The 27,630-nt window shown below is 52.9% G+C and overlaps 23 non-coding genes across 23 annotated transcripts; all 23 read left to right on the forward strand.

Moving 5' to 3' along the window:
• The first annotated feature begins 108 nt into the window (after positions 1-108).
• On the forward strand, positions 109-181 carry trnat-ugu (transfer RNA threonine (anticodon UGU)). The gene has a single exon. It is a non-coding gene; the product is annotated as a tRNA-Thr (tRNA).
• Positions 182-1,331: 1,150 nt separating this feature from the next.
• On the forward strand, positions 1,332-1,404 carry trnat-ugu (transfer RNA threonine (anticodon UGU)). Its single transcript has one exon. It is a non-coding gene; the product is annotated as a tRNA-Thr (tRNA).
• Positions 1,405-2,554: 1,150 nt separating this feature from the next.
• On the forward strand, positions 2,555-2,627 carry trnat-ugu (transfer RNA threonine (anticodon UGU)). The gene has a single exon. It is a non-coding gene; the product is annotated as a tRNA-Thr (tRNA).
• A 1,151-nt stretch (positions 2,628-3,778) lies between these two features.
• On the forward strand, positions 3,779-3,851 carry trnat-ugu (transfer RNA threonine (anticodon UGU)). The gene has a single exon. It is a non-coding gene; the product is annotated as a tRNA-Thr (tRNA).
• Positions 3,852-5,001: 1,150 nt separating this feature from the next.
• Positions 5,002-5,074, forward strand: trnat-ugu (transfer RNA threonine (anticodon UGU)). Its single transcript has one exon. It is a non-coding gene; the product is annotated as a tRNA-Thr (tRNA).
• Positions 5,075-6,224: 1,150 nt separating this feature from the next.
• trnat-ugu (transfer RNA threonine (anticodon UGU)) lies at positions 6,225-6,297 on the forward strand. The gene has a single exon. It is a non-coding gene; the product is annotated as a tRNA-Thr (tRNA).
• A 1,151-nt stretch (positions 6,298-7,448) lies between these two features.
• On the forward strand, positions 7,449-7,521 carry trnat-ugu (transfer RNA threonine (anticodon UGU)). The gene has a single exon. It is a non-coding gene; the product is annotated as a tRNA-Thr (tRNA).
• Positions 7,522-8,672: 1,151 nt separating this feature from the next.
• On the forward strand, positions 8,673-8,745 carry trnat-ugu (transfer RNA threonine (anticodon UGU)). Its single transcript has one exon. It is a non-coding gene; the product is annotated as a tRNA-Thr (tRNA).
• Positions 8,746-9,906: 1,161 nt separating this feature from the next.
• trnat-ugu (transfer RNA threonine (anticodon UGU)) lies at positions 9,907-9,979 on the forward strand. Its single transcript has one exon. It is a non-coding gene; the product is annotated as a tRNA-Thr (tRNA).
• Positions 9,980-11,130: 1,151 nt separating this feature from the next.
• Positions 11,131-11,203, forward strand: trnat-ugu (transfer RNA threonine (anticodon UGU)). The gene has a single exon. It is a non-coding gene; the product is annotated as a tRNA-Thr (tRNA).
• Positions 11,204-12,364: 1,161 nt separating this feature from the next.
• Positions 12,365-12,437, forward strand: trnat-ugu (transfer RNA threonine (anticodon UGU)). Its single transcript has one exon. It is a non-coding gene; the product is annotated as a tRNA-Thr (tRNA).
• A 1,151-nt stretch (positions 12,438-13,588) lies between these two features.
• Positions 13,589-13,661, forward strand: trnat-ugu (transfer RNA threonine (anticodon UGU)). The gene has a single exon. It is a non-coding gene; the product is annotated as a tRNA-Thr (tRNA).
• Positions 13,662-14,812: 1,151 nt separating this feature from the next.
• Positions 14,813-14,885, forward strand: trnat-ugu (transfer RNA threonine (anticodon UGU)). Its single transcript has one exon. It is a non-coding gene; the product is annotated as a tRNA-Thr (tRNA).
• A 1,151-nt stretch (positions 14,886-16,036) lies between these two features.
• On the forward strand, positions 16,037-16,109 carry trnat-ugu (transfer RNA threonine (anticodon UGU)). The gene has a single exon. It is a non-coding gene; the product is annotated as a tRNA-Thr (tRNA).
• Positions 16,110-17,260: 1,151 nt separating this feature from the next.
• On the forward strand, positions 17,261-17,333 carry trnat-ugu (transfer RNA threonine (anticodon UGU)). Its single transcript has one exon. It is a non-coding gene; the product is annotated as a tRNA-Thr (tRNA).
• Positions 17,334-18,484: 1,151 nt separating this feature from the next.
• trnat-ugu (transfer RNA threonine (anticodon UGU)) lies at positions 18,485-18,557 on the forward strand. Its single transcript has one exon. It is a non-coding gene; the product is annotated as a tRNA-Thr (tRNA).
• Positions 18,558-19,718: 1,161 nt separating this feature from the next.
• On the forward strand, positions 19,719-19,791 carry trnat-ugu (transfer RNA threonine (anticodon UGU)). The gene has a single exon. It is a non-coding gene; the product is annotated as a tRNA-Thr (tRNA).
• Positions 19,792-20,958: 1,167 nt separating this feature from the next.
• Positions 20,959-21,031, forward strand: trnat-ugu (transfer RNA threonine (anticodon UGU)). The gene has a single exon. It is a non-coding gene; the product is annotated as a tRNA-Thr (tRNA).
• A 1,151-nt stretch (positions 21,032-22,182) lies between these two features.
• On the forward strand, positions 22,183-22,255 carry trnat-ugu (transfer RNA threonine (anticodon UGU)). Its single transcript has one exon. It is a non-coding gene; the product is annotated as a tRNA-Thr (tRNA).
• Positions 22,256-23,406: 1,151 nt separating this feature from the next.
• trnat-ugu (transfer RNA threonine (anticodon UGU)) lies at positions 23,407-23,479 on the forward strand. The gene has a single exon. It is a non-coding gene; the product is annotated as a tRNA-Thr (tRNA).
• Positions 23,480-24,630: 1,151 nt separating this feature from the next.
• trnat-ugu (transfer RNA threonine (anticodon UGU)) lies at positions 24,631-24,703 on the forward strand. The gene has a single exon. It is a non-coding gene; the product is annotated as a tRNA-Thr (tRNA).
• Positions 24,704-25,854: 1,151 nt separating this feature from the next.
• On the forward strand, positions 25,855-25,927 carry trnat-ugu (transfer RNA threonine (anticodon UGU)). Its single transcript has one exon. It is a non-coding gene; the product is annotated as a tRNA-Thr (tRNA).
• Positions 25,928-27,079: 1,152 nt separating this feature from the next.
• On the forward strand, positions 27,080-27,152 carry trnat-ugu (transfer RNA threonine (anticodon UGU)). Its single transcript has one exon. It is a non-coding gene; the product is annotated as a tRNA-Thr (tRNA).
• Positions 27,153-27,630: the final 478 nt, after the last annotated feature.

The raw sequence follows: 27,630 nt of genomic DNA on the forward strand, positions 1-27,630 counted from the left end.
CAAACTGCACAGACGGTGACGCGAGGGTCGATTGGAACCTGTGTCCCAAGCGCTTTGAGTCAGCCAGTGTGAACCAATCAGCCGCGAGCGCTGTGCGCGGCGCCACCCGGCTCCATAGCTCAGCGGTTAGAGCACTGGTCTTGTAAACCAGGGGTCGTGAGTTCAAATCTCACTGGGGCCTCGTCATCCGTGCTGCCCGGCCCGGCCAAAGCCGACTGTGTTTCAACGCTCGGGATGAGACTGAGGAGCACTTTGTTGGAATCGCTCCACGCCAGTTTGTGGTCCAAGCGGCTCCTTTGGCAGCACGAGCGTTCACCCTCCAACCACCGGATGAACGATCGAGCTCAGGAAAAACCCTGTTGGTCTGACTGCTTGCTGCTGTTTTTGTCAATCAAGAGCTTGGGAATTGATGTCTGAAACACCAAGGTCATTACCCTGAAGTGACAGACACCTGTCTCCTCTCAAACCTGTTGAGCTTTTCCTGCAACTTCTGTTTTTGTCACTTACAGCGTTGAGTTGAAATCCACAAACTTCTTTTTTCTGCAGGCAAAGAACGGGGCTGTGTGTGTTCACGGATTTAACTTTGAGATCGCTGACCCCAGTCACTCCAAGCGAGCGAATGACAATTCCCAATTATGTCTGGACAGAAATCACAGAAGCATAGGATCTCTCCAGTTTGGAAACAGGCCATTCCGCCCGACGAGTCGCTCAGTGGTTCTCACTGCTGCCTGACAGCGCTACTAGGGACCCAGGCTCGATTCCAACTGTCGGGAGTCGATTCCGTGTCGAGTTTGCACATTCTCCCAGAGTCTGCGTGGGTTTGCTCGGGTTTCCTCCCACAGTCCAAAGACGTGCAGGTCGAGTGAATTGGCCATTCTAAATTGTCATCGATGCATTATTCAGTGAGAAACGGGTCTGGGCGGGTTACTCTTCAGAGGATCGATGTGGACTTGTTGGGCTGAAGGGCCTGTTTCCACACTGTAGCCAATCTAATTTATTCTAATCTCGTCAACACCGACCCTGCAGAGAGCAATCGACCCAGATCCTTTGCGCACACTGCATCATTCTCCATTGAATGCTGACTAATCCACCCTTCTGGGCCCGCACAATCACCGGACACAATGGGACAATGAAGCATGGCCAATCCCGCAAACGCTACACATCTTTGTACTGAGAGCGGTAACCGGAGCAGCCGGAGCAAACCCACGCGCGGGCAGAATGTTCAAACTGCACAGACGGTGACGCGAGGGTCGATTGGAACCTGTGTCCCAAGCGCTTTGAGTCAGCCAGTGTGAACCAATCAGCCGCGAGCGCTGTGCGCGTCGCCCCCCGGCTCCATAGCTCAGCGGTTAGAGCACTGGTCTTGTAAACCAGGGGTCGTGAGTTCAAATCTCACTGGGGCCTCGTCATCCGTGCTGCCCGGCCCGGCCAAAGCCGACTCTGTTTCAACGCTCGGGATGAGACTGAGGAGCACTTTGTTGGAATCGCTCCACGCCAGTTTGTGGTCCAAGCGGCTCCTTTGGCAGCACGAGCGTTCACCCTCCAACCACCGGATGAACGATCGAGCTCAGGAAAAACCCTGTTGGTCTGACTGCTTGCTGCTGTTTTTGTCAATCAAGAGCTTGGGAATTGATGTCTGAAACACCAAGGTCATTACCCTGAAGTGACAGACACCTGTCTCCTCTCAAACCTGTTGAGCTTTTCCTGCAACTTCTGATTTTGTCACTTACAGCTTTGAGTTGAAATCAACAAACTACTTTTTTCTGCAGGCAAAGAACGGGGCTTTGTGTGTTCACGGATTTAACTTTGAGATCGCTGACCCCAGTCACTCCAAGCGAGCGAATGACAATTCCCAATTATGTCTGGACAGAAATCACAGAAGCATAGGATCTCTCCAGTTTGGAAACAGGCCATTCCGCCCGACGAGTCGCTCAGTGGTTCTCACTGCTGCCTGACAGCGCTACTAGGGACCCAGGCTCGATTCCAACTGTCGGGAGTCGATTCCGTGTCGAGTTTGCACATTCTCCAGGAGTCTGCGTGGGTTTGCTCGGGTTTCCTCCCACAGTCCAAAGACGTGCAGGTCGAGTGAATTGGCCATTCTAAATTGTCATCGATGCATTATTCAGTGAGAAACGGGTCTGGGCGGGTTACTCTTCAGAGGATCGATGTGGACTAGTTGGGCTGAAGGGCCTGTTTCCACACTGTAGCCAATCGAATTTATTCTAATCTCGTCAACACCGACCCTGCAGAGAGCAATCGACCCAGATCCTTTGCGCACACTGCATCATTCTCCATTGAATGCTGACTAATCCACCCTTCCGGGCCCGCACAATCACCGGACACAATGGGACAATGAAGCATGGCCAATCCCGCAAAAGCTACACATCTTTGTACTGAGAGCGGTAACCGGAGCAGCCGGAGTAAACCCACGCGCGGGCAGAATGTTCAAACTGCACAGACGGTGACGCGAGGGTCGATTGGAACCTGTGTCCCAAGCGCTTTGAGTCAGCCAGTGTGAACCAATCAGCCGCGAGCGCTGAGCGAAGCGCCACCCGGCTCCATAGCTCAGCGGTTAGAGCACTGGTCTTGTAAACCAGGGGTCGTGAGTTCAAATCTCACTGGTGCCTCGTCATCCGTACTGCCCGGCCCGGCCAAAGCCGACTCTGTTTCAACGCTCGGGATGAGACTGAGGAGCACTTTGTTGGAATCGCTCCACGCCAGTTTGTGGTCCAAGCGGCTCCTTTGGCAGCACGAGCGTTCACCCTCCAACCACCGGATGAACGAGTCGAGCTCAGGAAAAACCCTGTTGGTCTGACTGCTTGCTGCTGTTTTTGTCAATCAAGAGCTTGGGAATTGATGTCTGAAACACCAAGGTCATTACCCTGAAGTGACAGACACCTGTCTCCTCTCAAACCTGTTGAGCTTTTCCTGCAACTTCTGTTTTTGTCACTTACAGCTTTGAGTTGAAATCAACAAACTACTTTTTTCTGCAGGCAAAGAACGGGGCTTTGTGTGTTCACGGATTTAACTTTGAGATCGCTGACCCCAGTCACTCCAAGCGAGCGAATGACAATTCCCAATTATGTCTGGACAGAAATCACAGAAGCATAGGATCTCTCCAGTTTGGAAACAGGCCATTCCGCCCAACGAGTCGCTCAGTGGTTCTCACTGCTGCCTGACAGCGCTACTAGGGACCCAGGCTCGATTCCAACTGTCGGGAGTCGATTCCGTGTCGAGTTTGCACATTCTCCCAGAGTCTGCGTGGGTTTGCTCGGGTTTCCTCCCACAGTCCAAAGACGTGCAGGTCGAGTGAATTGGCCATTCTAAATTGTCATCGATGCATTATTCAGTGAGAAACGGGTCTGGGCGGGTTACTCTTCAGAGGATCGATGTGCACTTGTTGGGCTGAAGGGCCTGTTTCCACACTGTAGCCAATCTAATTTATTCTAATCTCGTCAACACCGACCCTGCAGAGAGCAATCGACCCAGATCCTTTGCGCACACTGCATCATTCTCCATTGAATGCTGACTAATCCACCCTTCCGGGCCCGCACAATCACCGGACACAATGGGACAATGAAGCATGGCCAATCCCGCAAACGCTACACATCTTTGTACTGAGAGTGGTAACCGGAGCAGCCGGAGCAAACCCACGCGCAGGCAGAATGTTCAAACTGCACAGACGGTGACGCGAGGGTCGATTGGAACCTGTGTCCCAAGCGCTTTGAGTCAGCCAGTGTGAACCAATCAGCCGCGAGCGCTGTACGCGGCGCCACCCGGCTCCATAGCTCAGCGGTTAGAGCACTGGTCTTGTAAACCAGGGGTCGTGAGTTCAAATCTCACTGGGGCCTCGTCATCCGTGCTGCCCGGCCCGGCCAAAGCCGACTCTGTTTCAACGCTCGGGATGAGACTGAGGAGCACTTTGTTGGAATCGCTCCACGCCAGTTTGTGGTCCAAGCGGCTCCTTTGGCAGCCCGAGCGTTCACCCTCCAACCACCGGATGAACGATCGAGCTCAGGAAAAACCCTGTTGGTCTGACTGCTTGCTGCTGTTTTTGTCAATCAAGAGCTTGGGAATTGATGTCTGAAACACCAAGGTCATTACCCTGAAGTGACAGACACCTGTCTCCTCTCAAACCTGTTGAGCTTTTCCTGCAACTTCTGTTTTTGTCACTTACAGCTTTGAGTTGAAATCAACAAACTACTTTTTTCTGCAGGCAAAGAACGGGGCTTTGTGTGTTCACGGATTTAACTTTGAGATCGCTGACCCCAGTCACTCCAAGCGAGCGAATGACAATTCCCAATTATGTCTGGACAGAAATCACAGAAGCATAGGATCTCTCCAGTTTGGAAACAGGCCATTCCGCCCGACGAGTCGCTCAGTGGTTCTCACTGCTGCCTGACAGCGCTACTAGCGACCCAGGCTCGATTCCAACTGTCGGGAGTCGATTCCGTGTCCAGTTTGCACATTCTCCCAGAGTCTGCGTGGGTTTGCTCGGGTTTCCTCCCACAGTCCAAAGACGTGCAGGTCGAGTGAATTGGCCATTCTAAATTGTCATCGATGCATTATTCAGTGAGAAACGGGTCTGGGCGGGTTACTCTTCAGAGGATCGATGTGGACTTGTTGGGCTGAAGGGCCTGTTTCCACACTGTAGCCAATCTAATTTATTCTAATCTCGTCAACACCGACCCTGCAGAGAGCAATCGACCCAGATCCTTTGCGCACACTGCATCATTCTCCATTGAATGCTGACTAATCCACCCTTCCGGGCCCGCACAATCACCGGACACAATGGGACAATGAAGCATGGCCAATCCCGCAAACGCTACACATCTTTGTACTGAGAGTGGTAACCGGAGCAGCCGGAGCAAACCCACGCGCGGGCAGAATGTTCAAACTGCACAGACGGTGACGCGAGGGTCCATTGGAACCTGTGTCCCAAGCGCTTTGAGTCAGCCAGTGTGAACCAATCAGCCGCGAGCGCTGTGCGCGGCGCCACCCGGCTCCATAGCTCAGCGGTTAGAGCACTGGTCTTGTAAACCAGGGGTCGTGAGTTCAAATCTCACTGGGGCCTCGTCATCCGTGCTGCCCGGCCCGGCCAAAGCCGACTCTGTTTCAACGCTCGGGATGAGACTGAGGAGCACTTTGTTGGAATCGCTCCACGCCAGTTTGTGGTCCAAGCGGCTCCTTTGGCAGCACGAGCGTTCACCCTCCAACCACCGGATGAACGATCGAGCTCAGGAAAAACCCTGTTGGTCTGACTGCTTGCTGCTGTTTTTGTCAATCAAGAGCTTGGGAATTGATGTCTGAAACACCAAGGTCATTACCCTGAAGTGACAGACACCTGTCTCCTCTCAAACCTGTTGAGCTTTTCCTGCAACTTCTGTTCTTGTCACTTACAGCTTTGAGTTGAAATCAACAAACTACTTTTTTCTGCAGGCAAAGAACGGGGCTTTGTGTGTTCACGGATTTAACTTTGAGATCGCTGACCCCAGTCACTCCAAGCGAGCGAATGACAATTCCCAATTATGTCTGGACAGAAATCACAGAAGCATAGGATCTCTCCAGTTTGGAAACAGGCCATTCCGCCCGACGAGTCGCTCAGTGGTTCTCACTGCTGCCTGACAGCGCTACTAGGGACCCAGGCTCGATTCCAACTGTCGGGAGTCGATTCCGTGTCGAGTTTGCACATTCTCCCAGAGTCTGCGTGGGTTTGCTCGGGTTTCCTCCCACAGTCCAAAGACGTGCAGGTCGAGTGAATTGGCCATTCTAAATTGTCATCGATGCATTATTCAGTGAGAAACGGGTCTGGGCGGGTTACTCTTCAGAGGATCGATGTGGACTTGTTGGGCTGAAGGGCCTGTTTCCACACTGTAGCCAATCTAATTTATTCTAATCTCGTCAACACCGACCCTGCAGAGAGCAATCGACCCAGATCCTTTGCGCACACTGCATCATTCTCCATTGAATGCTGACTAATCCACCCTTCCGGGCCCGCACAATCACCGGACACAATGGGACAATGAAGCATGGCCAATCCCGCAAAAGCTACACATCTTTGTACTGAGAGCGGTAACCGGAGCAGCCGGAGTAAACCCACGCGCGGGCAGAATGTTCAAACTGCACAGACGGTGACGCGAGGGTCGATTGGAACCTGTGTCCCAAGCGCTTTGAGTCAGCCAGTGTGAACCAATCAGCCGCGAGCGCTGAGCGCAGCGCCACCCGGCTCCATAGCTCAGCGGTTAGAGCACTGGTCTTGTAAACCAGGGGTCGTGAGTTCAAATCTCACTGGTGCCTCTTCATCCGTACTGCCCCGCCCGGCCAAAGCCGACTCTGTTTCAACGCTCGGGATGAGACTGAGGAGCACTTTGTTGGAATCGCTCCACGCCAGTTTGTGGTCCAAGCGGCTCCTTTGGCAGCACGAGCGTTCACCCTCCAACCACCGGATGAACGAGTCGAGCTCAGGAAAAACCCTGTTGGTCTGACTGCTTGCTGCTGTTTTTGTCAATCAAGAGCTTGGGAATTGATGTCTGAAACACCAAGGTCATTACCCTGAAGTGACAGACACCTGTCTCCTCTCAAACCTGTTGAGCTTTTCCTGCAACTTCTGTTTTTGTCACTTACAGCGTTGAGTTGAAATCCACAAACTTCTTTTTTCTGCAGGCAAAGAACGGGGCTGTGTGTGTTCACGGATTTAACTTTGAGATCGCTGACCCCAGTCACTCCAAGCGAGCGAATGACAATTCCCAATTATGTCTGGACAGAAATCACAGAAGCATAGGATCTCTCCAGTTTGGAAACAGGCCATTCCGCCCGACGAGTCGCTCAGTGGTTCTCACTGCTGCCTGACAGCGCTACTAGGGACCCAGGCTCGATTCCAACTGTCGGGAGTCGATTCCGTGTCGAGTTTGCACATTCTCCCAGAGTCTGCGTGGGTTTGCTCGGGTTTCCTCCCACAGTCCAAAGACGTGCAGGTCGAGTGAATTGGCCATTCTAAATTGTCATCGATGCATTATTCAGTGAGAAACGGGTCTGGGCGGGTTACTCTTCAGAGGATCGATGTGGACTAGTTGGGCTGAAGGGCCTGTTTCCACACTGTAGCCAATCTAATTTATTCTAATCTCGTCAACACCGACCCTGCAGAGAGCAATCGACCCAGATCCTTTGCGCACACTGCATCATTCTCCATTGAATGCTGACTAATCCACCCTTCCGGGCCCGCACAATCACCGGACACAATGGGACAATGAAGCATGGCCAATCCCGCAAAAACTACACATCTTTGTACTGAGAGCGGTAACCGGAGCAGCCGGAGTAAACCCACGCGCGGGCAGAATGTTCAAACTGCACAGACGGTGACGCGAGGGTCGATTGGAACCTGTGTCCCAAGCGCTTTGAGTCAGCCAGTGTGAACCAATCAGCCGCGAGCGCTGAACGCAGCGCCACCCGGCTCCATAGCTCAGCGGTTAGAGCACTGGTCTTGTAAACCAGGGGTCGTGAGTTCAAATCTCACTGGGGCCTCGTCATCCGTGCTGCCCGGCCCGGCCAAAGCCGACTCTGTTTCAACGCTCGGGATGAGACTGAGGAGCACTTTGTTGGAATCGCTCCACGCCAGTTTGTGGTCCAAGCGGCTCCTTTGGCAGCACGAGCGTTCACCCTCCAACCACCGGGTGAACGAGTCGAGCTCAGGAAAAACCCTGTTGGTCTGACTGCTTGCTGCTGTTTTTGTCAATCAAGAGCTTGGGAATTGATGTCTGAAACACCAAGGTCATTACCCTGAAGTGACAGACACCTGTCTCCTCTCAAACCTGTTGAGCTTTTCCTGCAACTTCTGTTTTTGTCACTTACAGCGTTGAGTTGAAATCCACAAACTTCTTTTTTCTGCAGGCAAAGAACGGGGCTGTGTGTGTTCACGGATTTAACTTTGAGATCGCTGACCCCAGTCACTCCAAGCGAGCGAATGACAATTCCCAATTATGTCTGGACAGAAATCACAGAAGCATAGGATCTCTCCAGTTTGGAAACAGGCCATTCCGCCCGACGAGTCGCTCAGTGGTTCTCACTGCTGCCTGACAGCGCTACTAGGGACCCAGGCTCGATTCCAACTGTCGGGAGTCGATTCCGTGTCGAGTTTGCACATTCTCCCAGAGTCTGCGTGGGTTTGCTCGGGTTTCCTCCCACAGTCCAAAGACGTGCAGGTCGAGTGAATTGGCCATTCTAAATTGTCATCGATGCATTATTCAGTGAGAAACGGGTCTGGGCGGGTTACTCTTCAGAGGATCGATGTGGACTTGTTGGGCTGAAGGGCCTGTTTCCACACTGTAGCCAATCTAATTTATTCTAATCTCGTCAACACCGACCCTGCAGAGAGCAATCGACCCAGATCCTTTGCGCACACTGCATCATTCTCCATTGAATGCTGACTAATCCACCCTTCCGGGCCCGCACAATCACCGGACACAATGGGACAATGAAGCATGGCCAATCCCGCAAACGCTACACATCTTTGTACTGAGAGCGGTAACCGGAGCAGCCGGAGCAAACCCACGCGCGGGCAGAATGTTCAAACTGCACAGACGGTGACGCGAGGGTCGATTGGAACCTGTGTCCCAAGCGCTTTGAGTCAGCCAGTGTGAACCAATCAGCCGCGAGCGCTGTGCGCGGCGCCACCCGGCTCCATAGCTCAGCGGTTAGAGCACTGGTCTTGTAAACCAGGGGTCGTGAGTTCAAATCTCACTGGGGCCTCGTCATCCGTGCTGCCCGGCCCGGCCCGGCCCGGCCAAAGCCGACTCTGTTTCAACGCTCGGGATGAGACTGAAGAGCACTTTGTTGGAATCGCTCCACGCCAGTTTGTGGTCCAAGCGGCTCCTTTGGCAGCACGAGCGTTCACCCTCCAACCACCGGATGAACGAGTCGAGCTCAGGAAAAACCCTGTTGGTCTGACAGCTTGCTGCTGTTTTTGTCAATCAAGAGCTTGGGAATTGATGTCTGAAACACCAAGGTCATTACCCTGAAGTGACAGACACCTGTCTCCTCTCAAACCTGTTGAGCTTTTCCTGCAACTTCTGTTTTTGTCACTTACAGCGTTGAGTTGAAATCCACAAACTTCTTTTTTCTGCAGGCAAAGAACGGGGCTGTGTGTGTTCACGGATTTAACTTTGAGATCGCTGACCCCAGTCACTCCAAGCGAGCGAATGACAATTCCCAATTATGTCTGGACAGAAATCACAGAAGCATAGGATCTCTCCAGTTTGGAAACAGGCCATTCCGCCCGACGAGTCGCTCAGTGGTTCTCACTGCTGCCTGACAGCGCTACTAGGGACCCAGGCTCGATTCCAACTGTCGGGAGTCGATTCCGTGTCGAGTTTGCACATTCTCCCAGAGTCTGCGTGGGTTTGCTCGGGTTTCCTCCCACAGTCCAAAGACGTGCAGGTCGAGTGAATTGGCCATTCTAAATTGTCATCGATGCATTATTCAGTGAGAAACGGGTCTGGGCGGGTTACTCTTCAGAGGATCGATGTGGACTTGTTGGGCTGAAGGGCCTGTTTCCACACTGTAGCCAATCTAATTTATTCTAATCTCGTCAACACCGACCCTGCAGAGAGCAATCGACCCAGATCCTTTGCGCACACTGCATCATTCTCCATTGAATGCTGACTAATCCACCCTTCCGGGCCCGCACAATCACCGGACACAATGGGACAATGAAGCATGGCCAATCCCGCAAACGCTACACATCTTTGTACTGAGAGCGGTAACCGGAGCAGCCGGAGCAAACCCACGCGCGGGCAGAATGTTCAAACTGCACAGACGGTGACGCGAGGGTCGATTGGAACCTGTGTCCCAAGCGCTTTGAGTCAGCCAGTGTGAACCAATCAGCCGCGAGCGCTGTGCGCGGCGCCACCCGGCTCCATAGCTCAGCGGTTAGAGCACTGGTCTTGTAAACCAGGGGTCGTGAGTTCAAATCTCACTGGGGCCTCGTCATCCGTGCTGCCCGGCCCGGCCAAAGCCGACTCTGTTTCAACGCTCGGGATGAGACTGAGGAGCACTTTGTTGGAATCGCTCCACGCCAGTTTGTGGTCCAAGCGGCTCCTTTGGCAGCACGAGCGTTCACCCTCCAACCACCGGATGAACGAGTCGAGCTCAGGAAAAACCCTGTTGGTCTGACTGCTTGCTGCTGTTTTTGTCAATCAAGAGCTTGGGAATTGATGTCTGAAACACCAAGGTCATTACCCTGAAGTGACAGACACCTGTCTCCTCTCAAACCTGTTGAGCTTTTCCTGCAACTTCTGTTTTTGTCACTTACAGCGTTGAGTTGAAATCCACAAACTTCTTTTTTCTGCAGGCAAAGAACGGGGCTGTGTGTGTTCACGGATTTAACTTTGAGATCGCTGACCCCAGTCACTCCAAGCGAGCGAATGACAATTCCCAATTATGTCTGGACAGAAATCACAGAAGCATAGGATCTCTCCAGTTTGGAAACAGGCCATTCCGCCCGACGAGTCGCTCAGTGGTTCTCACTGCTGCCTGACAGCGCTACTAGGGACCCAGGCTCGATTCCAACTGTCGGGAGTCGATTCCGTGTCGAGTTTGCACATTCTCCCAGAGTCTGCGTGGGTTTGCTCGGGTTTCCTCCCACAGTCCAAAGACGTGCAGGTCGAGTGAATTGGCCATTCTAAATTGTCATCGATGCATTATTCAGTGAGAAACGGGTCTGGGCGGGTTACTCTTCAGAGGATCGATGTGGACTTGTTGGGCTGAAGGGCCTGTTTCCACACTGTAGCCAATCTAATTTATTCTAATCTCGTCAACACCGACCCTGCAGAGAGCAATCGACCCAGATCCTTTGCGCACACTGCATCATTCTCCATTGAATGCTGACTAATCCACCCTTCCGGGCCCGCACAATCACCGGACACAATGGGACAATGAAGCATGGCCAATCCCGCAAACGCTACACATCTTTGTACTGAGAGCGGTAACCGGAGCAGCCGGAGCAAACCCACGCGCGGGCAGAATGTTCAAACTGCACAGACGGTGACGCGAGGGTCGATTGGAACCTGTGTCCCAAGCGCTTTGAGTCAGCCAGTGTGAACCAATCAGCCGCGAGCGCTGTGCGCGGCGCCACCCGGCTCCATAGCTCAGCGGTTAGAGCACTGGTCTTGTAAACCAGGGGTCGTGAGTTCAAATCTCACTGGGGCCTCGTCATCCGTGCTGCCCGGCCCGGCCCGGCCCGGCCAAAGCCGACTCTGTTTCAACGCTCGGGATGAGACTGAGGAGCACTTTGTTGGAATCGCTCCACGCCAGTTTGTGGTCCAAGCGGCTCCTTTGGCAGCACGAGCGTTCACCCTCCAACCACCGGATGAACGAGTCGAGCTCAGGAAAAACCCTGTTGGTCTGACTGCTTGCTGCTGTTTTTGTCAATCAAGAGCTTGGGAATTGATGTCTGAAACACCAAGGTCATTACCCTGAAGTGACAGACACCTGTCTCCTCTCAAACCTGTTGAGCTTTTCCTGCAACTTCTGTTTTTGTCACTTACAGCGTTGAGTTGAAATCCACAAACTTCTTTTTTCTGCAGGCAAAGAACGGGGCTGTGTGTGTTCACGGATTTAACTTTGAGATCGCTGACCCCAGTCACTCCAAGCGAGCGAATGACAATTCCCAATTATGTCTGGACAGAAATCACAGAAGCATAGGATCTCTCCAGTTTGGAAACAGGCCATTCCGCCCGACGAGTCGCTCAGTGGTTCTCACTGCTGCCTGACAGCGCTACTAGGGACCCAGGCTCGATTCCAACTGTCGGGAGTCGATTCCGTGTCGAGTTTGCACATTCTCCCAGAGTCTGCGTGGGTTTGCTCGGGTTTCCTCCCACAGTCCAAAGACGTGCAGGTCGAGTGAATTGGCCATTCTAAATTGTCATCGATGCATTATTCAGTGAGAAACGGGTCTGGGCGGGTTACTTTTCAGTGGATCGATGTGGACTTGTTGGGCTGAAGGGCCTGTTTCCACACTGTAGCCAATCTAATTTATTCTAATCTCGTCAACACCGACCCTGCAGAGAGCAATCGACCCAGATCCATTGCGCACACTGCATCATTCTCCATTGAATGCTGACTAATCCACCCTTCCGGGCCCGCACAATCACCGGACACAATGGGACAATGAAGCATGGCCAATCCCGCAAAAGCTACACATCTTTGTACTGAGAGCGGTAACCGGAGCAGCCGGAGCAAACCCACGCGCGGGCAGAATGTTCAAACTGCACAGACGGTGACGCGAGGGTCGATTGGAACCTGTGTCCCAAGCGCTTTGAGTCAGCCAGTGTGAACCAATCAGCCGCGAGCGCTGAGCGCAGCGCCACCCGGCTCCATAGCTCAGCGGTTAGAGCACTGGTCTTGTAAACCAGGGGTCGTGAGTTCAAATCTCACTGGGGCCTCGTCATCCGTGCTGCCCGGCCCGGCCAAAGCCGACTCTGTTTCAACGCTCGGGATGAGACTGAGGAGCACTTTGTTGGAATCGCTCCACGCCAGTTTGTGGTCCAAGCGGCTCCTTTGGCAGCACGAGCGTTCACCCTCCAACCACCGGATGAACGAGTCGAGCTCAGGAAAAACCCTGTTGGTCTGACTGCTTGCTGCTGTTTTTGTCAATCAAGAGCTTGGGAATTGATGTCTGAAACACCAAGGTCATTACCCTGAAGTGACAGACACCTGTCTCCTCTCAAACCTGTTGAGCTTTTCCTGCAACTTCTGTTTTTGTCACTTACAGCGTTGAGTTGAAATCCACAAACTTCTTTTTTCTGCAGGCAAAGAACGGGGCTGTGTGTGTTCACGGATTTAACTTTGAGATCGCTGACCCCAGTCACTCCAAGCGAGCGAATGACAATTCCCAATTATGTCTGGACAGAAATCACAGAAGCATAGGATCTCTCCAGTTTGGAAACAGGCCATTCCGCCCGACGAGTCGCTCAGTGGTTCTCACTGCTGCCTGACAGCGCTACTAGGGACCCAGGCTCGATTCCAACTGTCGGGAGTCGATTCCGTGTCGAGTTTGCACATTCTCCCAGAGTCTGCGTGGGTTTGCTCGGGTTTCCTCCCACAGTCCAAAGACGTGCAGGTCGAGTGAATTGGCCATTCTGAATTGTCATCGATGCATTATTCAGTGAGAAACGGGTCTGGGCGGGTTACTCTTCAGTGGATCGATGTGGACTTGTTGGGCTGAAGGGCCTGTTTCCACACTGTAGCCAATCTAATTTATTCTAATCTCGTCAACACCGACTCTGCAGAGAGCAATCGACCCAGATCCTTTGCGCACACTGCATCATTCTCCATTGAATGCTGACTAATCCACCCTTCCGGGCCCGCACAATCACCGGACACAATGGGACAATGAAGCATGGCCAATCCCGCAGAAGCTACACATCTTTGTACTGAGAGCGGTAACCGGAGCAGCCGGAGCAAACCCACGCGCGGGCAGAATGTTCAAACTGCACAGACGGTGACGCGAGGGTCGATTGGAACCTGTGTCCCAAGCGCTTTGAGTCAGCCAGTGTGAACCAATCAGCCGCGAGCGCTGAGCGCAGCACCACCCGGCTCCATAGCTCAGCGGTTAGAGCACTGGTCTTGTAAACCAGGGGTCGTGAGTTCAAATCTCACTGGGGCCTCGTCCTCCATACTGCCCGGCCCGGCCAAAGCCGACTCTGTTTCAACGCTCGGGATGAGACTGAGGAGCACTTTGTTGGAATCGCTCCACGCCAGTTTGTGGTCCAAGCGGCTCCTTTGGCAGCACGAGCGTTCACCCTCCAACCACCGGATGAACGAGTCGAGCTCAGGAAAAACCCTGTTGGTCTGACTGCTTGCTGCTGTTTTTGTCAATCAAGAGCTTGGGAATTGATGTCTGAAACACCAAGGTCATTACCCTGAAGTGACAGACACCTGTCTCCTCTCAAACCTGTTGAGCTTTTCCTGCAACTTCTGTTTTTGTCACTTACAGCGTTGAGTTGAAATCCACAAACTTCTTTTTTCTGCAGGCAAAGAACGGGGCTGTGTGTGTTCACGGATTTAACTTTGAGATCGCTGACCCCAGTCACTCCAAGCGAGCGAATGACAATTCCCAATTATGTCTGGACAGAAATCACAGAAGCATAGGATCTCTCCAGTTTGGAAACAGGCCATTCCGCCCGACGAGTCGCTCAGTGGTTCTCACTGCTGCCTGACAGCGCTACTAGGGACCCAGGCTCGATTCCAACTGTCGGGAGTCGATTCCGTGTCGAGTTTGCACATTCTCCCAGAGTCTGCGTGGGTTTGCTCGGGTTTCCTCCCACAGTCCAAAGACGTGCAGGTCGAGTGAATTGGCCATTCTAAATTGTCATCGATGCATTATTCAGTGAGAAACGGGTCTGGGCGGGTTACTCTTCAGTGGATCGATGTGGACTTGTTGGGCTGAAGGGCCTGTTTCCACACTGTAGCCAATCTAATTTATTCTAATCTCGTCAACACCGACCCTGCAGAGAGCAATCGACCCAGATCCATTGCGCACACTGCATCATTCTCCATTGAATGCTGACTAATCCACCCTTCCGGGCGCGCACAATCACCGGACACAATGGGACAATGAAGCATGGCCAATCCCGCAAACGCTACACATCTTTGTACTGAGAGCGGTAACCGGAGCAGCCGGAGCAAACCCACGCGCGGGCAGAATGTTCAAACTGCACAGACGGTGACGCGAGGGTCGATTGGAACCTGTGTCCCAAGCGCTTTGAGTCAGCCAGTGTGAACCAATCAGCCGCGAGCGCTGTGCGCGGCGCCACCCGGCTCCATAGCTCAGCGGTTAGAGCACTGGTCTTGTAAACCAGGGGTCGTGAGTTCAAATCTCACTGGGGCCCCGTCATCCGTGCTGCCCGGCCCGGCCAGAGCCGACTCTGTTTCAACGCTCGGGATGATACTGAGGAGCACTTGGTTAGAATCGCTCGACGCCAGTTTGTGGTCCAAGCGGCTCCTTTGGCAGCACGAGCGTTCACCCTCCAACCACCGGATGAACGAGTCGAGCTCAGGAAAAACCCTGTTGGTCTGACTGCTTGCTGCTGTTTTTGTCAATCAAGAGCTTGGGAATTGATGTCTGAAACACCAAGGTCATTACCCTGAAGTGACAGACACCTGTCTCCTCTCAAAACTGTTGAGCTTTTCCTGCATCTTCTGTTTTTGTCACTTACAGCTTTGAGTTGAAATCAACAAACTACTTTTTTCTGCAGGCAAAGAACGGGGCTGTGTGTGTTCACGGATTTAACTTTGAGATCGCTGACCCCAGTCACTCCAAGCGAGCGAATGACAATTCCCAATTATGTCTGGACAGAAATCACAGAAGCATAGGATCTCTCCAGTTTGGAAACAGGCCATTCCGCCCGACGAGTCGCTCAGTGGTTCTCACTGCTGCCTGACAGCGCTACTAGGGACCAAGGCTCGATTCCAACTGTCGGGAGTCGATTCCGTGTCGAGTTTGCACATTCTCCCAGAGTCTGCGTGGGTTTGCTCGGGTTTCCTCCCACAGTCCAAAGACGTGCAGGTCGAGTGAATTGGCCATTCTAAATTGTCATCGATGCATTATTCAGTGAGAAACGGGTCTGGGCGGGTTACTCTTCAGTGGATCGATGTGGACTTGTTGGGCTGAAGGGCCTGTTTCCACACTGTAGCCAATCTAATTTATTCTAATCTCGTCAACACCGACCCTGCAGAGAGCAATCGACCCAGATCCTTTGCGCACACTGCATCATTCTCCATTGAATGCTGACTAATCCACCCTTCCGGGCCCGCACAATCACCGGACACAATGGGACAATGAAGCATGGCCAATCCCGCAGAAGCTACACATCTTTGTACTGAGAGCGGTAACCGGAGCAGCCGGAGCAAACCCACGCGCGGGCAGAATGTTCAAACTGCACAGACAGTGACGCGAGGGTCGATTGGAACCTGTGTCCCAAGCGCTTTGAGTCAGCCAGTGTGAACCAATCAGCCGCGAGCGCTGAGCGCAGCGCCACCCGGCTCCATAGCTCAGCGGTTAGAGCACTGGTCTTGTAAACCAGGGGTCGTGAGTTCAAATCTCACTGGGGCCCCGTCGTCCGTGCTGCCCGGCCCGGCCAGAGCCGACTCTGATTCAACGCTCGGGATGACACTGAGGAGCACTTTGTTGGAATCGCTCCACGCCAGTTTGTGGTCCAAGCGGCTCCTTTGGCAGCACGAGCGTTCACCCTCCAACCACCGGATGAACGAGTCGAGCTCAGGAAAAACCCTGTTGTTCTGACTGCTTGCTGCTGTTTTTGTGAATCAAGAGCTTGGGAATTGATGTCTGAAACACCAAGGTCATTACCCTGAAGTGACAGACACCTGTCTCCTCTCAAACCTGTTGAGCTTTTCCTGCAACTTCTGTTTTTGTCACTTACAGCGTTGAGTTGAAATCCACAAACTTCTTTTTTCTGCAGGCAAAGAACGGGGCTGTGTGTGTTCACGGATTTAACTTTGAGATCGCTGACCCCAGTCACTCCAAGCGAGCGAATGACAATTCCCAATTATGTCTGGACAGAAATCACAGAAGCATAGGATCTCTCCAGTTTGGAAACAGGCCATTCCGCCCGACGAGTCGCTCAGTGGTTCTCACTGCTGCCTGACAGCGCTACTAGGGACCCAGGCTCGATTCCAACTGTCGGGAGTCGATTCCGTGTCGAGTTTGCACATTCTCCCAGAGTCTGCGTGGGTTTGCTCGGGTTTCCTCCCACAGTCCAAAGACGTGCAGGTCGAGTGAATTGGCCATTCTAAATTGTCATCGATGCATTATTCAGTGAGAAACGGGTCTGGGCGGGTTACTTTTCAGTGGATCGATGTGGACTTGTTGGGCTGAAGGGCCTGTTTCCACACTGTAGCCAATCTAATTTATTCTAATCTCGTCAACACCGACCCTGCAGAGAGCAATCGACCCAGATCCTTTGCGCACACTGCATCATTCTCCATTGAATGCTGACTAATCCACCCTTCCGGGCCCGCACAATCACCGGACACAATGGGACAATGAAGCATGGCCAATCCCGCAAACGCTACACATCTTTGTACTGAGAGCGGTAACCGGAGCAGCCGGAGCAAACCCACGCGCGGGCAGAATGTTCAAACTGCACAGACGGTGACGCGAGGGTCGATTGGAACCTGTGTCCCAAGCGCTTTGAGTCAGCCAGTGTGAACCAATCAGCCGCGAGCGCTGAGCGCAGCGCCACCTGGCTCCATAGCTCAGCGGTTAGAGCACTGGTCTTGTAAACCAGGGGTCGTGAGTTCAAATCTCACTGGGGCCTCGTCATCCATACTGCCCGGCCCGGCCAAAGCCGACTCTGTTTCAACGCTCGGGATGAGACTGAGGAGCACTATGTTGGAATCGCTCCACGCCAGTTTGTGGTCCAAGCGGCTCCTTTGGCAGCACGAGCGTTCACCCTCCAACCACCGGATGAACGAGTCGAGCTCAGGAAAAACCCTGTTGGTATGACTGCTTGCTGCTGTTTTTGTCAATCAAGAGCTTGGGAATTGATGTCTGAAACACCAAGGTCATTACCCTGAAGTGACAGACACCTGTCTCCTCTCAAACCTGTTGAGCTTTTCCTGCAACTTCTGTTTTTGTCACTTACAGCGTTGAGTTGAAATCCACAAACTTCTTTTTTCTGCAGGCAAAGAACGGGGCTGTGTGTGTTCACGGATTTAACTTTGAGATCGCTGACCCCAGTCACTCCAAGCGAGCGAATGACAATTCCCAATTATGTCTGGACAGAAATCACAGAAGCATAGGATCTCTCCAGTTTGGAAACAGGCCATTCCGCCCGACGAGTCGCTCAGTGGTTCTCACTGCTGCCTGACAGCGCTACTAGGGACCCAGGCTCGATTCCAACTGTCGGGAGTCGATTCCGTGTCGAGTTTGCACATTCTCCCAGAGTCTGCGTGGGTTTGCTCGGGTTTCCTCCCACAGTCCAAAGACGTGCAGGTCGAGTGAATTGGCCATTCTAAATTGTCATCGATGCATTATTCAGTGAGAAACGGGTCTGGGCGGGTTACTCTTCAGTGGATCGATGTGGACTTGTTGGGCTGAAGGGCCTGTTTCCACACTGTAGCCAATCTAATTTATTCTAATCTCGTCAACACCGACCCTGCAGAGAGCAATCGACCCAGATCCATTGCGCACACTGCATCATTCTCCATTGAATGCTGACTAATCCACCCTTCCGGGCCCGCACAATCACCGGACACAATGGGACAATGAAGCATGGCCAATCCCGCAAACGCTACACATCTTTGTACTGAGAGCGGTAACCGGAGCAGCCGGAGCAAACCCACGCGCGGGCAGAATGTTCAAACTGCACAGACGGTGACGCGAGGGTCGATTGGAACCTGTGTCCCAAGCGCTTTGAGTCAGCCAGTGTAAACCAATCAGCCGCGAGCGCTGAGCGCAGCACTACCCGGCTCCATAGCTCAGCGGTTAGAGCACTGGTCTTGTAAACCAGGGGTAGTGAGTTCAAATCTCACTGGGGCCCCGTCATCCGTGCTGCCCGGCCCGGCCCGGCCCGGCCAGAGCCGACTCTGTTTCAACGCTCGGGATGACACTGAGGAGCACTTTGTTGGAATCGCTCCACGCCAGTTTGTGGTCCAAGCGGCTCCTTTGGCAGCACGAGCGTTCACCCTCCAACCACCGGATGAACGAGTCGAGCTCAGGAAAAACCCTGTTGGTCTGACTGCTTGCTGCTGTTTTTGTCAATCAAGAGCTTGGGAATTGATGTCTGAAACACCAAGGTCATTACCCTGAAGTGACAGACACCTGTCTCCTCTCAAACCTGTTGAGCTTTTCCTGCAACTTCTGTTTTTGTCACTTACAGCTTTGAGTTGAAATCCACAAACTACTTTTTTCTGCAGGCAAAGAACGGGGCTGTGTGTGTTCACGGATTTAACTTTGAGATCGCTGACCCCAGTCACTCCAAGCGAGCGAATGACAATTCCCAATTATGTCTGGACAGAAATCACAGAAGCATAGGATCTCTCCAGTTTGGAAACAGGCCATTCCGCCCGACGAGTCGCTCAGTGGTTCTCACTGCTGCCTGACAGCGCTACTAGGGACCCAGGCTCGATTCCAACTGTCGGGAGTCGATTCCGTGTCGAGTTTGCACATTCTCCCAGAGTCTGCGTGGGTTTGCTCGGGTTTACGCCCACAGTCCAAAGACGTGCAGGTCGAGTAAATTGGCCATTCTAAATTGTCATCGATGCATTATTCAGTGAGAAACGGGTCTGGGCGGGTTACTCTTCAGTGGATCGATGTGGACTTGTTGGGCTGAAGGGCCTGTTTCCACACTGTAGCCAATCTAATTTATTCTAATCTCGTCGACACCGACCCTGCAGAGAGCAATCGACCCAGATCCATTGCGCACACTGCATCATTCTCCATTGAATGCTGACTAATCCACCCTTCCGGGCCCGCACAATCACCGGACACAATGGGACAATGAAGCATGGCCAATCCCGCAAACGCTACACATCTTTGTACTGAGAGCGGTAACCGGAGCAGCCGGAGCAAACCCACGCGCGGGCAGAATGTTCAAACTGCACAGACGGTGACGCGAGGGTCGATTGGAACCTGTGTCCCAAGCGCTTTGAGTCAGCCAGTGTGAACCAATCAGCCGCGAGCGCTAAGCGCAGCGCCGCCCGGCTCCATAGCTCAGCGGTTAGAGCACTGGTCTTGTAAACCAGGGGTCGTGAGTTCAAATCACACTGGGGTCCCGTCATCCGTGCTGCCCGGCCCGGCCAAAGCCGACTCTGTTTCAACGCTCGGGATGATACTGAGGAGCACTTGGTTAGAATCGCTCCACGCCAGTTTGTGGTCCAAGCGGCTCCTTTGGCAGCACGAGCGTTCGCCCTCCAACCACCGGATGAACGAGTCGAGCTCAGGAAAAACCCTGTTGGTCTGACTGCTTGCTGCTGTTTTTGTCAATCAAGAGCTTGGGAATTGATGTCTGAAACACCAAGGTCATTACCCTGAAGTGACAGACACCTGTCTCCTCTCAAACCTGTCTCCTCTCAAACCTGTTGAGCTTTTCCTGCAACTTCTGTTTTTGTCACTTACAGCGTTGAGTTGAAATCCACAAACTTCTTTTTTCTGCAGGCAAAGAACGGGGCTGTGTGTGTTCACGGATTTAACTTTGAGATCGCTGACCCCAGTCACTCCAAGCGAGCGAATGACAATTCCCAATTATGTCTGGACAGAAATCACAGAAGCATAGGATCTCTCCAGTTTGGAAACAGGCCATTCCGCCCGACGAGTCGCTCAGTGGTTCTCACTGCTGCCTGACAGCGCTACTAGGGACCCAGGCTCGATTCCAACTGTCGGGAGTCGATTCCGTGTCGAGTTTGCACATTCTCCCAGAGTCTGCGTGGGTTTGCTCGGGTTTCCTCCCACAGTCCAAAGACGTGCAGGTCGAGTGAATTGGCCATTCTAAATTGTCATCGATGCATTATTCAGTGAGAAACGGGTCTGGGCGGGTTACTCTTCAGAGGATCGATGTGGACTTGTTCGGCTGAAGGGCCTGTTTCCACACTGTAGACAATCTAATTTATTCTAATCTCGTCAACACCGACCCTGCAGAGAGCAATCGACCCAGATCCTTTGCGCACACTGCATCATTCTCCATTGAATGCTGACTAATCCACCCTTCCGGGCCCGCACAATCACCGGACACAATGGGACAATGAAGCATGGCCAATCCCGCAGAAGCTACACATCTTTGTACTGAGAGCGGTAACCGGAGCAGACGGAGCAAACCCACGCGCGGGCAGAATGTTCAAACTGCACAGACGGTGACGCGAGGGTCGATTGGAACCTGTGTCCAAAGCGCTTTGAGTCAGCCAGTGTGAACCAATCAGCCGCGAGCGCTGAGAGCACCGCCACCCGGCTCCACAGCTCAGCGGTTAGAGCACTGGTCTTGTAAACCAGGGGTCGTGAGTTCAAATCTCACTGGGGCCTCGTCATCCGTGCTGCCTGGCCCGGCCAAAGCCGACTCTGTTTCAACGCTCGGGATGAGACTGAGGAGCACTTTGTTGGAATCGCTCCACGCCAGTTTGTGGTCCAAGCGGCTCCTTTGGCAGCACGAGCGTTCACCCTCCAACCACCGGATGAACGAGTCGAGCTCAGGAAAAACCCTGTTGGTCTGACTGCTTGCTACTGTTTTTGTCAATCAAGAGCTTGGGAATTGATGTCTGAAACACCAAGGTCATTACCCTGAAATGACAGACACCTGTCTCCTCTCAAACCTGTTGAGCTTTTCCTGCAACTTCTGTTTTTGTCACTTACAGCTTTGAGTTGAAATCAACAAACGACTTTTTTCTGCAGGCAAAGAACGGGGCTGTGTGTGTTCACGGATTTAACTTTGAGATCGCTGACCCCAGTCACTCCAAGCGAGCGAATGACAATTCCCAATTATGTCTGGACAGAAATCACAGAAGCATAGGATCTCTCCAGTTTGGAAACAGGCCATTCCGCCCGACGAGTCGCTCAGTGGTTCTCACTGCTGCCTGACGGCCCTACTAGGGACCCAGGCTCGATTCCAACTGTCGGGAGTCGATTCCGTGTCGAGTTTGCACATTCTCCCAGAGTCTGCGTGGGTTTGCTCGGGTTTCCTCCCACAGTCCAAAGACGTGCAGGTCGAGTGAATTGGCCATTCTAAATTGTCATCGATGCATTATTCAGTGAGAAACGGGTCTGGGCGGGTTACTCTTCAGAGGATCGATGTGGACTTGTTGGGCTGAAGGGCATGTTTCCACACTGTAGCCAATCTAATTTATTCTAATCTCGTCAACACCGACCCTGCAGAGAGCAATCGACCCAGATCCTTTGCGCACACTGCATCATTGTCCATTGAAAGCTGACTAATCCACCCTTCCGGGCCCGCACAATCACCGGACACAATGGGACAATGAAGCATGGCCAATCCCGCAGAAGCTACACATCTTTGTACTGAGAGCGGTAACCGGAGCAGCCGGAGCAAACCCACGCGCGGGCAGAATGTTCAAACTGCACAGACGGTGACGCGAGGGTCGATTGGAACCTGTGTCCCAAGCGCTTTGAGTCAGCCAGTGTGAACCAATCAGCCGCGAGCGCTGAGCGCAGCGCCACCCGGCTCCATAGCTCAGCGGTTAGAGCACTGGTCTTGTAAACCAGGGGTCGTGAGTTCAAATCTCACTGGGGCCTCGTCGTCCGTGCTGCCCGGCCCGGCCAGACCCGACTCTGTTTCAACGCTCGGGATGAGACTGGGGAGCACTTTGTTGGAATCGCTCCACGCCAGTTTGTGGTCCAAGCGGCTCCTTTGGCAGCACGAGCGTTCACCCTCCAACCACCGGATGAACGAGTCGAGCTCAGGAAAAACCCTGTTGGTCTGACTGCTTGCTGCTGTTTTTGTCAATCAAGAGCTTGGGAATTGATGTCTGAAACACCAAGGTCATTACCCTGAAGTGACAGACACCTGTCTCCTCTCAAACCTGTTGAGCTTTTCCTGCAACTTCTGTTTTTGTCACTTACAGCTTTGAGTTGAAATCAACAAACTACTTTTTTCTGCAGGCAAAGAACGGGGCTGTGTGTGTTCACGGATTTAACTTTGAGATCGCTGACCCCAGTCACTCCAAGCGAGCGAATGACAATTCCCAATTATGTCTGGACAGAAATCACAGAAGCATAGGATCTCTCCAGTTTGGAAACAGGCCATTCCGCCCGACGAGTCGCTCAGTGGTTCTCACTGCTGCCTGACAGCGCTACTAGGGACCCAGGCTCGATTCCAACTGTCGGGAGTCGATTCCGTGTCGAGTTTGCACATTCTCCCAGAGTCTGCGTGGGTTTGCTCGGGTTTCCTCCCACAGTCCAAAGACGTGCAGGTCGAGTGAATTGGCCATTCTAAATTGTCATCGATGCATTATTCAGTGAGAAACGGGTCTGGGCGGGTTACTCTTCAGTGGATCGATGTGGACTTGTTGGGCTGAAGGGCCTGTTTCCACACTGTAGCCAATCTAATTTATTCTAATCTCGTCAACACCGACCCTGCAGAGAGCAATCGACCCAGATCCTTTGCGCACACTGCATCATTCTCCATTGAATGCTGACTAATCCACCCTTCCGGGCCCGCACAATCACCGGACACAATGGAACAATGAAGCATGGCCAATCCCGCAAAAGCTACACATCTTTGTACTGAGAGCGGTAACCGGAGCAGCCGGAGCAAACCCACGCGCGGGCAGAATGTTCAAACTGCACAGACGGTGACGCGAGGGTCGATTGGAACCTGTGTCCAAAGCGCTTTGAGTCAGCCAGTGTGAACCAATCAGCCGCGAGCGCTGAGCGCAGCGCCACCCGGCTCCATAGCTCAGCGGTTAGAGCACTGGTCTTGTAAACCAGGGGTCGTGAGTTCAAATCTCACTGGGGCCTCGTCGTCCGTGCTGCCCGGCCCGGCCAGACCCGACTCTGTTTCAACGCTCGGGATGAGACTGGGGAGCACTTTGTTGGAATCGCTCCACGCCAGTTTGTGGTCCAAGCGGCTCCTTTGGCCGCACGAGCGTTCACCCTCCAACCACCGGATGAACGAGTCGAGCTCAGGAAAAACCCTGTTGGTCTGACTGCTTGCTGCTGTTTTTGTCAATCAAGAGCTTGGGAATTGATGTCTGAAACACCAAGGTCATTACCCTGAAGTGACAGACACCTGTCTCCTCTCAAACCTGTTGAGCTTTTCCTGCAACTTCTGTTTTTGTCACTTACAGCTTTGAGTTGAAATCAACAAACTACTTTTTTCTGCAGGCAAAGAACGGGGCTGTGTGTGTTCACGGATTTAACTTTGAGATCGCTGACCCCAGTCACTCCAAGCGAGCGAATGACAATTCCCAATTATGTCTGGACAGAAATCACAGAAGCATAGGATCTCTCCAGTTTGGAAACAGGCCATTCCGCCCGACGAGTCGCTCAGTGGTTCTCACTGCTGCCTGACAGCGCTACTAGGGACCCAGGCTCGATTCCAACTGTCGGGAGTCGATTCCGTGTCGAGTTTGCACATTCTCCCAGAGTCTGCGTGGGTTTGCTCGGGTTTCCTCCCACAGTCCAAAGACGTGCAGGTCGAGTGAATTGGCCATTCTAAATTGTCATCGATGCATTATTCAGTGAGAAACGGGTCTGGGCGGGTTACTCTTCAGTGGATCGATGTGGACTTGTTGGGCTGAAGGGCCTGTTTCCACACTGTAGCCAATCTAATTTATTCTAATCTCGTCAACACCCACCCTGCAGAGAGCAATCGACCCAGATCCATTGCGCACACTGCATCATTCTCCATTGAATGCTGACTAATCCACCCTTCCGGGCCCGCACAATCACCGGACACAATGGGACAATGAAGCATGGCCAATCCTGCAAACGCTACACATCTTTGTACTGAGAGCGGTAACCGGAGCAGCCGGAGCAAACCCACGCGCGGGCAGAATGTTCAAACTGCACAGACGGTGACGCGAGGGTCGATTGGAACCTGTGTCCCAAGCGCTTTGAGTCAGCCAGTGTGAACCAATCAGCCGCGAGCGCTGAGCGCACCGCCACCCGGCGCCATAGCTCAGCGGTTAGAGCACTGGTCTTGTAAACCAGGGGTCGTGAGTTCAAATCTCACTGGGGCCCCGTCATCCGTGCTGCCCGGCCCGGCCTGAGCCGACTCTGTTTCAACGCTCGGGATGACACTGAGGAGCACTTGGTTGGAATCGCTCCACGCCAGTTTGTGGTCCAAGCGGCTCCTTTGGCAGCACGAGCGTTCACCCTCCAACCACCGGATGAACGAGTCGAGCTCAGGAAAAACCCTGTTGGTCTGACTGCTTGCTGCTGTTTTTGTCAATCAAGAGCTTGGGAATTGATGTCTGAAACACCAAGGTCATTACCCTGAAGTGACAGACACCTGTCTCCTCTCAAACCTGTTGAGCTTTTCCTGCAACTTCTGTTTTTGTCACTTACAGCGTTGAGTTGAAATCCACAAACTTCTTTTATCTGCAGGCAAAGAACGGGGCTGTGTGTGTTCACGGATTTAACTTTGAGATCGCTGACCCCAGTCACTCCAAGCGAGCGAATGACAATTCCCAATTATGTCTGGACAGAAATCACAGAAGCACAGGATCTCTCCAGTTTGGAAACAGGCCATTCCGCCCGACGAGTCGCTCAGTGGTTCTCACTGCTGCCTGACAGCGCTACTAGGGACCCAGGCTCGATTCCAACTGTCGGGAGTCGATTCCGTGTCGAGTTTGCACATTCTCCCAGAGTCTGCGTGGGTTTGCTCGGGTTTCCTCCCACAGTCCAAAGACGTGCAGGTCGAGTGAATTGGCCATTCTAAATTGTCATCGATGCATTATTCAGTGAGAAACGGGTCTGGGCGGGTTACTCTTCAGTGGATCGATGTGGACTTGTTGGGCTGAAGGGCCTGTTTCCACACTGTAGCCAATCTAATTTATTCTAATCTCGTCAACACCGACCCTGCAGAGAGCAATCGACCCAGATCCTTTGCGCACACTGCATCATTCTCCATTGAATGCTGACTAATCCACCCTTCCGGGCCCGCACAATCACCGGACACAATGGGACAATGAAGCATGGCCAATCCCGCAAACGCTACACATCTTTGTACTGAGAGCGGTAACCGGAGCAGCCGGAGCAAACCCACGCGCGGGCAGAATGTTCAAACTGCACAGACGGTGACGCGAGGGTCGATTGGAACCTGTGTCCCAAGCGCTTTGAGTCAGCCAGTGTGAACCAATCAGCCGCGAGCGCTGAGCGCAGCGCCACCCGGCTCCATAGCTCAGCTGTTAAGGCACTGGTCTTGTAAACCAGGGATCGTGAGTTCAAATCTCACTGGGGCCCCGTCATCCGTGCTGCCCGGCCCGGCCAGAGCCGACTCTGTTTCAACGCTCGGGATGACACTGAGGAGCACTTGGTTCGAATCGCTCCACGCCAGTTTGTGGTCCAAGCGGCTCCTTTGGCAGCACGAGCGTTCACCCTCCAACCACCGGATGAACGAGTCGAGCTCAGGAAAAAACCTGTTGGTCTGACTGCTTGCTGCTGTTTTTGTCAATCAAGAGCTTGGGAATTGATGTCTGAAACACCAAGGTCATTACCCTGAAGTGACAGACACCTGTCTCCTCTCAAACCTGTTGAGCTTTTCCTGCAACTTCTGTTTTTGTCACTTACAGCTTTGAGTTGAAATCAACAAACTACTTTTTTCTGCAGGCAAAGAACGGGGCTGTGTGTGTTCACGGATTTAACTTTGAGATCGCTGACCCCAGTCACTCCAAGCGAGCGAATGACAATTCCCAATTATGTCTGGACAGAAATCACAGAAGCATAGGATCTCTCCAGTTTGGAAACAGGCCATTCCGCCCGACGAGTCGCTCAGTGGTTCTCACTGCTGCCTCACAGCGCTACTAGGGACCCAGGCTCGATTCCAACTGTCGGGAGTCGATTCCGTGTCTCGTTTGCACATTCTCCCAGAGTCTGCGTGGGTTTGCTCGGGTTTCCTCCCACAGTCCAAAGACGTGCAGGTCGAGTGAATTGGCAATTCTAAATTGTCATCGATGCATTATTCAGTGAGAACCGGGTCTGGGCGGGTTACTCTTCAGAGGATCGATGTGGACTTGTTGGGCTGAAGGGCCTGTTTCCACACTGTAGCCAATCTAATTTATTCTAATCTCGTCAACACCGACCCTGCAGAGAGCAATCGACCCAGATCCTTTGCGCACACTGCATCATTCTCCATTGAATGCTGACTAATCCACCCTTCCGGGCCCGCACAATCACCGGACACAATGGGACAATGAAGCATGGCCAATCCCGCAAACGCTACACATCTTTGTACTGAGAGCGGTAACCGGAGCAGCCGGAGCAAACCCACGCGCGGGCAGAATGTTCTAACTGCACAGACGGTGACGCGAGGGTCGATTGGAACCTGTGTCCCAAGCGCTTTGAGTCAGCCAGTGTGAACCAATCAGCCGCGAGCTGCTGAGCGCAGCGCCACCCGGCTCCATAGATCAGCGGTTAGAGCGCTGGTCTTGTCAACCAGAGGTCGTGAGTTCAAATCTCACTGGGGCCTCGTCATCCGTACTGCCTGGCCCGGCCCGGCCAGACCCGACTCTGTTTCAACGCTCGGGATGAGACTGAGGAGCACTTTGTTGGAATCGCTCCACGCCAGTTTGTGGTCCAAGCGGCTCCTTTGGCAGCACGAGCGTTCACCCTCCAACCACCGGATGAACGAGTCGAGCTCAGGAAAAACCCTGTTGGTCTGACTGCTTGCTGCTGTTTTTGTCAATCAAGAGCTTGGGAATTGATGTCTGAAACACCAAGGTCATTACCCTGAAGTGACAGACACCTGTCTCCTCTCAAACCTGTTGAGCTTTTCCTGCAACTTCTGTTTTTGTCACTTACAGCGTTGAGTTGAAATCCACAAACTTCTTTTTTTCTGCAGGCAAAGAACGGTGCTGTGTGTGTTCACGGATTTAACTTTGAGATCGCTGACCCCGGTCACTCCAAGCGAGCGAATGACAATTCCCAATTATGTCTGGACAGAAATC

This window comes from Chiloscyllium punctatum, chromosome 34, assembly GCF_047496795.1.
Source record: "Chiloscyllium punctatum isolate Juve2018m chromosome 34, sChiPun1.3, whole genome shotgun sequence".
Classification (NCBI taxonomy): domain Eukaryota; kingdom Metazoa; phylum Chordata; class Chondrichthyes; order Orectolobiformes; family Hemiscylliidae; genus Chiloscyllium; species Chiloscyllium punctatum.